This window comes from Cyanistes caeruleus, chromosome 1, assembly GCF_971803275.1.
Source record: "Cyanistes caeruleus chromosome 1, bCyaCae1.hap1.1, whole genome shotgun sequence".
NCBI lineage: Eukaryota > Metazoa > Chordata > Aves > Passeriformes > Paridae > Cyanistes > Cyanistes caeruleus.
This window is the reverse complement of record NC_141701.1, coordinates 4144335-4154611: the sequence shown is the minus strand read 5'-3', so window position 1 is coordinate 4154611 and position 10277 is coordinate 4144335. Positions and strand designations below refer to the sequence as shown.

At 40.9% G+C, this 10277-nt stretch overlaps 1 long non-coding RNA gene across 1 annotated transcript; it reads left to right on the top strand.

The window, feature by feature from the left end:
* The first annotated feature begins 2031 nt into the window (after positions 1-2031).
* On the top strand, positions 2032-9645 carry LOC147655266 (uncharacterized). Its single transcript, XR_015278496.1, has 3 exons — positions 2032-2159; positions 2304-2565; positions 6397-9645. It is a non-coding gene; the product is annotated as an uncharacterized LOC147655266 (long non-coding RNA).
* The last annotated feature ends 632 nt before the right edge of the window (positions 9646-10277 follow it).

The window sequence follows — 10277 nt, the reverse complement described above, 5'->3', positions numbered from 1 at the left end:
GATCTATTCCTGTTAGAATCAGATGCTGTGGGCTTCATGTCTTCACCAAATTTGTTTTGCTTCATTTTGTTATCTCTATCTGATTTCTCATCTCTTGTTACAACAGCATAAAAATGTTCCTCAGCTCCTGCTGAAGCTGTGCCATGGCATTACTGACCGCCCAAAAACATCCTGCTGGAAGCATCCAAATTCCTGCAGAACTCATAGAGAAAAATCAGCTTTATACCCAATCTGTTGAGATTGGAAAATAACATAAAAAATACTGAGTGGTACTAATGGATCTTGGTCTTCAGCACCCTGCTCCTGAGGCTGACCTGCAGCAGCGGGTTGGGCAGGAATTTAAGGAGAAATTAGCCCTTAGAAAGTGTTTTTTGTCCATACAACCTCCCAGTACCTGGTGGCTTGTAGCTCTTAGACTGCGTGAGGAGAGGCCTCCTGTGGATCTTGGTGGATTTATTTTTCATAGAATAGAATCACAGAAAGCAATCATGAAATCACTGATGTTGGAAAAGACCTCTAAGATCATCAAGTCCAACGTTTTTATTATTTTCTCCTTCTTTCTGAGGTTGGTGATTAAAGATTGCAAAAAGGACATTCAACTGTGTACACAGGAGAAGATTTCATATGATGGAAGGTGACTGAAATAAAATTGAAGTTTAAATTTTTTTTCTTCAGTTTTTCTCTATCTTCACTAGTTATTTCCTTGCTTAGGGAACAGCCAATTCCCTTCCAAAGACAGGGTTTAACTTAACATGAAAGCATCATCCTGACTGTTCTGGGTGTTCAGGCTAACCTAGAGCAGAGGCAGTGGATTTCAGGGGAAAGCAGAAGGGAAGGTTAGCCTTTTATGTTCATTAAACCTCCCCCAGACTCCTGGGACTGGCTTGAAATCCCATTAAGAGGCACCCAACACATGGCAAACCAAGAAATCAGCATCCCTGCTCCCTCCTGCAGTGAGGTGTCCTTGAGGAAGGTCGTGGCAGACACTCCTTTAAATCTGGGATGTTTTGTGCTCCAGCAGCCCAGGAAAGCTGCACCCTCTCTGCTCTTCCCAGTGGTGAGGAACATTTTGTTATCCCCATGAATAAACACCAAGGATGGATTCCTGTTAAACACCAAAGGCTGTCTCAAGTACTGGAGATCAAACCCAGCTTCTTTGGCTCATGACTGGATACAGACTGATAAGTGTGAATAGTAAGGAGAAATATTGTAATTTGCAATAGATTTCTCTTTCCCTTTACCCAGTAGCTTAGAGATATATTTAAAAACAATAAATTTTTGTCATTGTTTTTGTCTTTAATTACACTGATTCCCGAGGGCTGCTGTTTTACTGAAAAATAATCCACTTTGACAATGGGAGCTTAAGAGACGGGTGGAACAGATTGCAAACCATTTCCATGCCTGGTTTAACTGCTTGACTGCCAGCCTGTGGGACTAATTTTCAGGAGAAGCACTTGTACAACTCTCTCTAGTTTCCCCTTGCTATTAAGCTACAATGGCATCAAAGGAAATGTCTTGGTTGTTGCTCGGCACAGGTGAGACACAGGGAAAGGGTGGGTGACTGCAGAGAAGATGGTTTTGACACTCTTCAAGGGGAAAAGGTCTGAAAAGAGGAATTCAAACAAAATAATACTAATAAAACACCAAACTAAAGCCCATTGTCTTAATTATTGCTCACACTTTTACGCTGACTGAAGGAGGTGGTAGCAAAATGTTAGTTATAAAGAACACATTTCATGCAAATTACTTGAATTTAGGTTCATTACACTGAACTTTGGCTAGGTAACAGATACATAGTCAGACTTAAACCTTAATTTAGTCCTCAGCAGCAGCTCACTGAAGTCTGAGAAGGTTTCCATGAGGAAAATTATGTGTTTACTTCTGTGTCTCTGCTCCAGAAGTGATTGTCTCTCCCCACTGATACTTGGGGGAGTTTCAGCTGCCCAAACACTTTGTGTGAACTGTTTTTGTTCTGCTAAAGTGAAGGCAGCTGAAACTTTCCAGAAGGTTCTATGCTGATCTTGTGCAGCTGGGTAGGGAGAGTGAATCTGGCAGCAATAGCACCTGGAGAAGCACCAGGCTTCATCTTCACTGTTGTGCTGTAGAAATTGTGTCTGAATGTTGATTTCAGAGTGAAAGATGAGGAACAGGTCGACATAGTGCTGAGGCAGTGATTCTGGCTGGGGTGGATATGTCGAGAAACTGGGATTTGGTTTATTGCCATGAAGACAGGGCTGATGACAGGGTTAGTTTAAGAGTATGTAAAACTTTCTCTAAACTCCTCTGTGTTCTGTCTACCACAGAAATTTTTATTTTTAGCAAGTATGGATGGATGTGTAGGTGTGGCTTAGATGTGGACATAGGCCACACTCCTGAGAGCATTACCCAGAGTTACAGCAACCTGATGAAGACAGCAATGAAATGGATTCTGTGGAACTGCTGCTTTTGAGGAGGAAAATAAAGTTGCTCATGGGTTTGTCATCATCTGCTCTCACAGTCCTTCTTTTCCACTCTCCATTTTCTTCTTTTGTTCTCTCAAGGCCAGCAAAGTTGAAGTCAGAGGAGGTAAGAAAATCTCACTGCTGTGCTGTGAAAATTAGGTGATGCTCATATAGATTTAGTTTGGTTTTTGAATAAAAGAAACTATTCTATTCCACTTCCCTCAGCACCACAACACCTCTTTGTCGAGGGTGGCAGAATGCTCGTCTCTGCGCAGACATCAGTGAAACATGATAAAATGATGTTATTTTTCTCCCTGGTAGAGAGAAAAGTAAATTTTGAACACCACAGCTTTTTAAGTCCTTTATCAACTTGTATCAAACTCTCCAGCATGCAAAGTGTGAGCACATGAAGCAGAAGGAACATTAATTTCTAGTGTAAAAAACAAGGTGAAAATCAACAGAGCAATGCACAAGTGTGGGAGCAAAGTGATGTCAAAGGAAATTTCTGCCTTCTCCTGATACCAACTCCAAACAACTCATTTATGAGCTGTAAACACTCTCCAACTTCAACAACTCTCAAGCTGTATTTGTTTTTATTCTTCCTTGTGTCCGAAACTAGGAAAATATAAACGTAGCTTGTCCTTTTGCTGGGGTTTCCCCAGTGCAAAGATGCTTTCTGGGTTATTATCTTTTTTATTTTCTTTTCTGTTTTCTTTACCTACTATTCACAGCTTTTTTTAGGATTATAACAGGCTTTTAAAGAACCTTCATCATGAGAAAATGCTACTGGACATGACATACACAACTCTCTTTGACTCATGGATTTAAGCTGCAGGAAGGCAGATTTAGATTAGATTTTAGGAAGAATCTCTTCCCTGTGTGGATGGAGAGGTTCTGGAACAGGTTGTCCAGAGAAGCTGTGGCTGCCCCATCCCTGGAAATGTCCAAGGCCAGGTTGGATGGGGCTGTGAGCACCCTGGGATAGTGGAAGCTGTCCCTGCTCGTGGCTGGGGTTGGAATGGGATGATCTTTAAGATACCTTCCATCACCAACCATTCTATGATTCCAATTCATCAACAGCTTCCAGAGACTGAACAAAAAAGCAGGGCTGATGTCAGGGCTGGCTTAAGAGTGTGGAAAACTTTCTCTAGCCTCTTCTGTGTTTTGTCTATCACAGAATTTTTATTTTATATATATATATATATATATGTGTGTGTGTGTGTGTGTGTAGGGGTGTGGTTTAGATAGGAATCAGTTTGATCTGGAAATTTAACTAGGGCTCCTAACTGCTAAAGAAGTGAGGTTTTAAAAGGACTATCTGGATCCCATGAGTTGAACAGTGAGCACTCATATACCCTCAGCAAAATCTAGAACTCCCCAAGGAATGATTGTCAATGTCAATGTCAATTTTGGTACATCCCTGACTGAAGGATTCAGGTGAGCTGCTGCAACTCTCTTAGTTTGCACACACAAAGCTTCAGAAGGCTACTCCCTCAACTTCTTAATTTTAAAACTTGCAAGAAATTAAAAATGAGGATGACAATATCTCTTCCTTAAAGGATTATATATTTCTCGTTAAACTTTAACTTCATTTAAAATCCATCCTTGATCCTCTTAAAGTATTTGCGTAAGTGAATGAGGGCTGTAAAACACGACTGAAGCTTTCTTCCTTGGGGAAGCAGCTTGACCAATTTACATATTTATTAAATATTTTATATTTTACCAGATTGTATGCACTTCGAAATGTCACATCTTATTTTTGGTCTGAGCACTACATAACCATAACAGCTATTTCCAGTCCCAGAAGAGGAAAAAAAAAAATCTGCATCTCCTAATTTGACCACTTCTTAAGGATTTAAGTTTTTTATTTCTATGTTTTACTCAGTTCTGACAAAAATTAACTTTTAGTGTTATGAAGTTTTACTACTTCTGCACAAATTAATCTCCTGTGAGGCTGCATGACCAACCTCTCATTTTTCCTCTGGAATGAGATTCAGCTTTCTAAGCATCCAAACTGAACTTCTGAACCTATTTGATGGTTATTTTAGCTTTTAAAAAAACAAGCACAAGGCTGTTGCAAACCAGAAATGCATATGAAGGAGTGCCTTCCCTTGTGGTACAAAGATCCATCAAAGCAGAGTTGATATTTCTGGGTGTAATTCCTCTCCTCCCTCACCCTCACAGTTCAGCTGCCAGCATCTGGAGCAGAGATTCCTTTCCTTTGTTAATGGTGTAGGAGACTAGGGCAAGCATGAGATGTCATTGCTGGGTTTTCCTGTGAGTGGTCTGGAGATGGAATGGATTAAGGCTCCAGCAGGATGCACAAGATGAGGGCACATGCCCAGTTTTGCTGCTGGATTCCTGAGTTCTGTGGAACGAACCCCTTTGCTCCCATTTCTGATGGAACCAGCCTCCCTCACAGCGTGCTTTGAAGCAGCTGATGAGAAGAGAGTTTGAAAAAAACCCCAAATTTTATTTAGAAGCCACAGGGAATGTCTGTTACTCTTTTTTTCTGGCCACCTCTAAAATGCACGGCTTCCCTGGATGGAATTTTGACTCACAGAATCACAAAATCATTGAATCAGAGACTCATAGAGTCATAGAAACATAGAATAGTTTGAGTTAGAAGAGATTTTCCAGATCAGCTTGTTCCAACCCCCTGCCACAGGCAGGGACACCTTCCACTATCCCAGGGTGCTTCAAACCTTTTTCAACCTGACCTTGGTCACTTCCAGGGATGGGGCAGCCACAGCTTCTCTGAGTAACCTGTGCCAGGGCCTCAGCACCCTCAAAGGGAAGAATTTCTTCCTAATAACTAATTTAAATTTACCTTTTTTAAGTTTAAAGCCATTTTCCTTTGTCCTTTCAGGACATGCCCTATTTTAAAGCCCCTCTCCAGCTCTACCTCTAGGCACTGGAAGGTTCTCTAAGGTCTCCCTGGAGCCTTCTCTTCTCCAGACTGAACATCCCCAAATTTCCAAACCTGTTTCTTAGCAGAGGAGCACCAGTACCTGGATCAAGCTCGTGTATCTTCTCTGGACTCACTCCAACAGATCCACATCTTTCCCTTGTTGGGAGTGCCAAAACTGGGTGCAATATATTTTTTTTTTATTATAAATTCCTTAGGGAAAAGGAAACAAAAACCAAAACCACAACTCACCAATAAACACATTTGTAGATTAAAATATCTGACAAGAGAGAACTTGCCACATTGTCCAGATGATCAATTATTATATCATATTGGCCTTGTCTACATTTTAAGGCAATGTTTTGTTGTTTTTTTTTGCTTTATCCTTTCTACAGAAGTCAGCATTACTATCATAACTTTTGCTCACATTTGAATTTTTGCATGGCCCTTTTAAGCCATTTCTTTCCTTTTTTTGATAAAATAAAGAGAGCTAGTTGCTCTTTGAAGGAAAAGCCAGGCAAGGGTTAGACCCCATAACTGCTTCTTCAGCCTGGGTGAGGTAGGGACAAATCTTTTTCAGAGTCATATCTTCCCTGGGGAGAGTTCACATTATTCATCCTTTCCTCTTCATAGGTCCTCTGACAGCCTTATCAGTAAGAATTTCTTCCAGGTCACTGCACAATAAGCATGAAAGACAATCTTAAAGACTCTACTACAGGCAGACCATGCTAAAAATAGTCCTGCATTCTGATTGCTGGACAGGAGCTATCTGCTGACCAACAACTGCCCCATCTGATCTGTGTTGATTTCTTATTAAAATGTTAAATATCTTTATTTAGGAGTTAGATATAGATGTGCAAAAATTCCTGTGGGCTGATATCAGTGTTCACTCAGCCCAGGAGTGTGTCTTTAACAGAGGCAGATGTTATTTCAACACATGTTGGAGGTTAAGCTCTATTATTTTTCTGGCATTATAACCTCACATTAACTGATGGTATTTCTTTTCCATAGATTTATAACCTTGTTATTGCTCATCTTTACCTACAGATACTGCATGACTTTGACTGGAGCTGACATGCATCTTCTAGTGCCAGAGTTAGTCTGGTGTGGATACACACCCATAGCTTCTTCCAGCAATAAAGGTAAATTATATCCTAACTGGGAAAAACTGGACACCCTCACAACATCAGAGCAAGTAAAAGGAAAGAGTATTTCAGCTGTTCCTCTCCACCACCCCTCAATTTCCTTGATGCGTTGATCTCAGGAGATGGCAAAGGACAGGATGAAAATTTACATCCCTTTTGAGGGCATGAAATAATGAAGCAACTTTTGTAATGAGAAGCCATGCAGGTACTTTAAGGGCCTTGTGATTAGTTAGGAATGCTGTTTTCTAAATGCCATCTCTGTTTGCAAGTCAGTAGAGAGAGAAGAACACTCAGAAGGGGAGATTGGAAAATATTTCCTCCTGGGCAGCGCCTGTGTGGAAAGGCCTAGAGGAAAACTGCTGCCTTCCTCTTTGGAGGAGAGACCACTGCTGCTACAAGGTTAAATTACCCTGTAATTGTGCTCTGCACCCTCCAAATACATAAAAAAAAGCTCTACTGTGGTGATTTATTATTTTGGGATTTTGTTTTGGTTTGAGGTTTTTTGGGTTTTTTGTTTGTTTGTGTTTTTTAATTTGTATGTTTTGATTTGTTGGGGTTTTTTGTTTGTTTTTGTGGGGTAATTTTGTTTTTTTGTGGGTTTTTTTGTTCTTTGTTTTTTGTCTGTGGCAGTTTCAAAAGTGTCTCTTCCAACAAATCTGTCCTTTGCTGACACTGTGCTTAGTAATCCTTCTCATATAATCAAAGGATTGGTTTGAGTTGGAAGGGACCTTAAAGTCCATCTAGTTCCAACCCCACACCATGGGCAGGGGTGACCAGGTTTCTGAGGGCATCATTTGACCCAATCCTTCATTGCTGAAGTGATGACAAAATCATGGATAAACATTTTTTTCATAACTTATGAATCTATGACCTCCCCTCTCTGACAGAGGGAACAGCCTCAGTCTGTGAGCTCAGGACAGGCACCACAGCACTGCTAGAGTTAAAGGAGCTTCCACTGAGAGTTTTCCCCTTTAACATCAATAAAGGAGGTGTAAAGATGGGTTTTCTTTAATTGCTGAGCGGGCAGAAAGCACGGTGTTTCTCAGTGAGCTGTGGACAGCATTCACCTTGTCCATAACATCTGAGTTGTGATCTTCCCTCTTCGTGTTGCTATTGGCACCAAACAGTCAGAAAAAGGTGGGAATTTGGCTCTGATGTACTTTTTTATAGTTCCCATACAGGATTCTCTGTGCCTCTTACTCAGAACATCCTCACAATGTCCGGACCTACCAGCCCTTGTGTGGGGAGCTTTACTGGTCTGTCTGAAAATCAGCATTTATTGAGCCACATTTGGATGTTTGAGACATCTCTGCAAGGCTGGCAGGTGGAACAGGGGATGTGTGAGAGAAAAATCCTCCTGAAGCAGCAGTAGGAAGAGAATCAGGAAGGCTGGAGAGTAGATAGGTAAATAGTATATAAAGCATAGAATTATTGAGATTGGAAAAGATCTCAAAGATCACGGAGTCCAACCATTAACCCAACACTGCCAGGTCAACCACTAAATCATTTCTCAAGGCACCTCACACATTTTTTTAACATTTCTAGGTGGGGTGATTCCATCTCTTGCCTGGACAGCCTATTCCAATGCCTGACTACCCTTCTAGTGAGGAAATTTTTCCTAATATTCATTCAAAACCTTACCTGGTTCAAATGGAGTCTGTTTCCTGTAATCCTGTCTCATGTTACCTGGGAGAAAAGATTGACTTCCCACCTGTCTATAACCTCCTTTCAGGTAGTAATAGGAGTTGATGAAAATCAGCACAGGAGTAATATTGTACCACTTCATACACCTGTGATCGGATTAATTTCAAAATGAGGGTGTTAGAAGTTTATTATTTCCACCATCTGCTTCTTTAAAATAACTAAAAGATCTTGTGAACTTGACCCAGAGCTTACTCTTGGTACCCAAAACTCTGCACCATTGTGTGGCTGATGAAGCCAAAGTGCTGCCTTTACTGGAAATAACATAAAACTTTGCGACCTCAGGAATGATGAAGTGATCAGAGCAAGTACTTAAGGTTGTTGCTGTGATTCATGGCTCCCTCTTCATTTACAGCAGCAGAAACCTAACTCAGGTTTTAGATTTTACACAGCTGGCATTGAAACTCTTCTGACTAGCAGTGACCACAGGCTTTAAAATCAGAAAAGGCAGAAAAAAAGCCCACAGAGGTACAATATTTCAACACTAAATTAAGTGATAATCCTGAGTTAGGAGAGCATTTATACACTTGTGTGACAAAAACCATGCTGAAATGCCTAAAGGTGTGCAGCTACTGAAGGAAGAGCTGAATTAGGGCCTACTAAATTAATCTAAAAACTGCAAAAGCATGATCAGCATTAGTTAGGTAAACTATCTTCTCTACTCTCAGAAGATTTATTTGCCTTAGATTTCTCCTGCAGACAGCAGATTCCTCAGATTCTTTTCCTGACTGAGAGGTTTAATTAAACTTTGCCAGGTTTTCCAGTAGAACAATGACACATTTCCACCCGATGTTGGAAGATACAGACTCCCCTTAGGTTCCCCAGGTATTTCTGGATAAATAATACAAAGAGACCTTGTATTTCCTCTGGCCCTGGGGAGCACATGAATCAAATGTCGTTATATGAGTTGATATTTCTTCTCACACGACAGAAAGAGTCAAGGCTTTGATAAAGAGATCATTGTCTTCTGTGTGAGGCCTCTTCAAATACTACCACCATGAAGCCAGAGGATATGAACTGTATGAACTATTTATCCAGCCTCATCACTGCCTTGGTGAGCAAAAGAAACCTGTGAATATTAGAGGAGAAAATGTTCTTGCCTTAATAGCAGCCATCAGGTGATATGGTGCTGTCTTGAGGCGCCCCCAGGCTAAATCAGATTTCCTTCACAAGCAGCTCCTCACCAAATAAACCCTTTTGTCTGCTTCATTTTCCTTTCAGGCAATGGAGTAGAGCTCAACAAAATGAGATTGGGAACTTGATCCTGTTACAGCTAGATTTGGGACTACTGCTTTTTCTGGGACTCTTTGTAAAGTAATCATAATATTCTTGAAAAATACAGTGCCCTGGTAGCTGTTCTTACCTAGAGTGTTTTAAAGTACCGGTGTCAATTATTCCTGTGTATCTGTGCCTTTTTTTATCTAAGCTGAATCCAAAATTTGCATCCCACTTTCACTGCAAGGAGTGCTTTTTGTGCCTGGAAAGGCCATGATGTGGAGGTGTTAATGCTCAGAAAATGTGCATGCAGGGAATTTACGTGCATGTTCAGGAAACTGGCCCCAGACATTCTCAGAGTGATTAATCTGTCTGCTCTTCTCAGTTTCTTTAGTAAATGTTCTGTGACACACTCAGTTGAATCTGGTGATAAAACATCTTCCACTGGGATGTCTGACATGCTTGAAGTTATCCTCACATTGGAGGGTTTCTCCTGCTCTTTTGGGCCTGTTATGAATTCATGGTGATGAGAGTTTTTCTGTGATGGGTGCAGGAGCTCATTATTCCTTTTCATGTGGCTCCTGGCATTTAGAGATGCACAAATAAAAACCCCTAAAAATGAAACAGAAAACACCCCAAAGCAAAATACTCCCACACTAGCATCACTAGGCCACATACTTTAATCCTCAATCTAGTCTGGGATTGTTTCTGCCAGAATACCAATCTAGTCTGGTGCTGTGTCCAGATCAGTTTTAAATGCTTTAAGTGGTGATGTGTTCACTGCTTCCACAGGACCATCATCATTCAGGCTGATAGATCAGTCTAACAGTGCCTAATGCCTGTCAGCATAAGCCTTGCTCTCAGTTT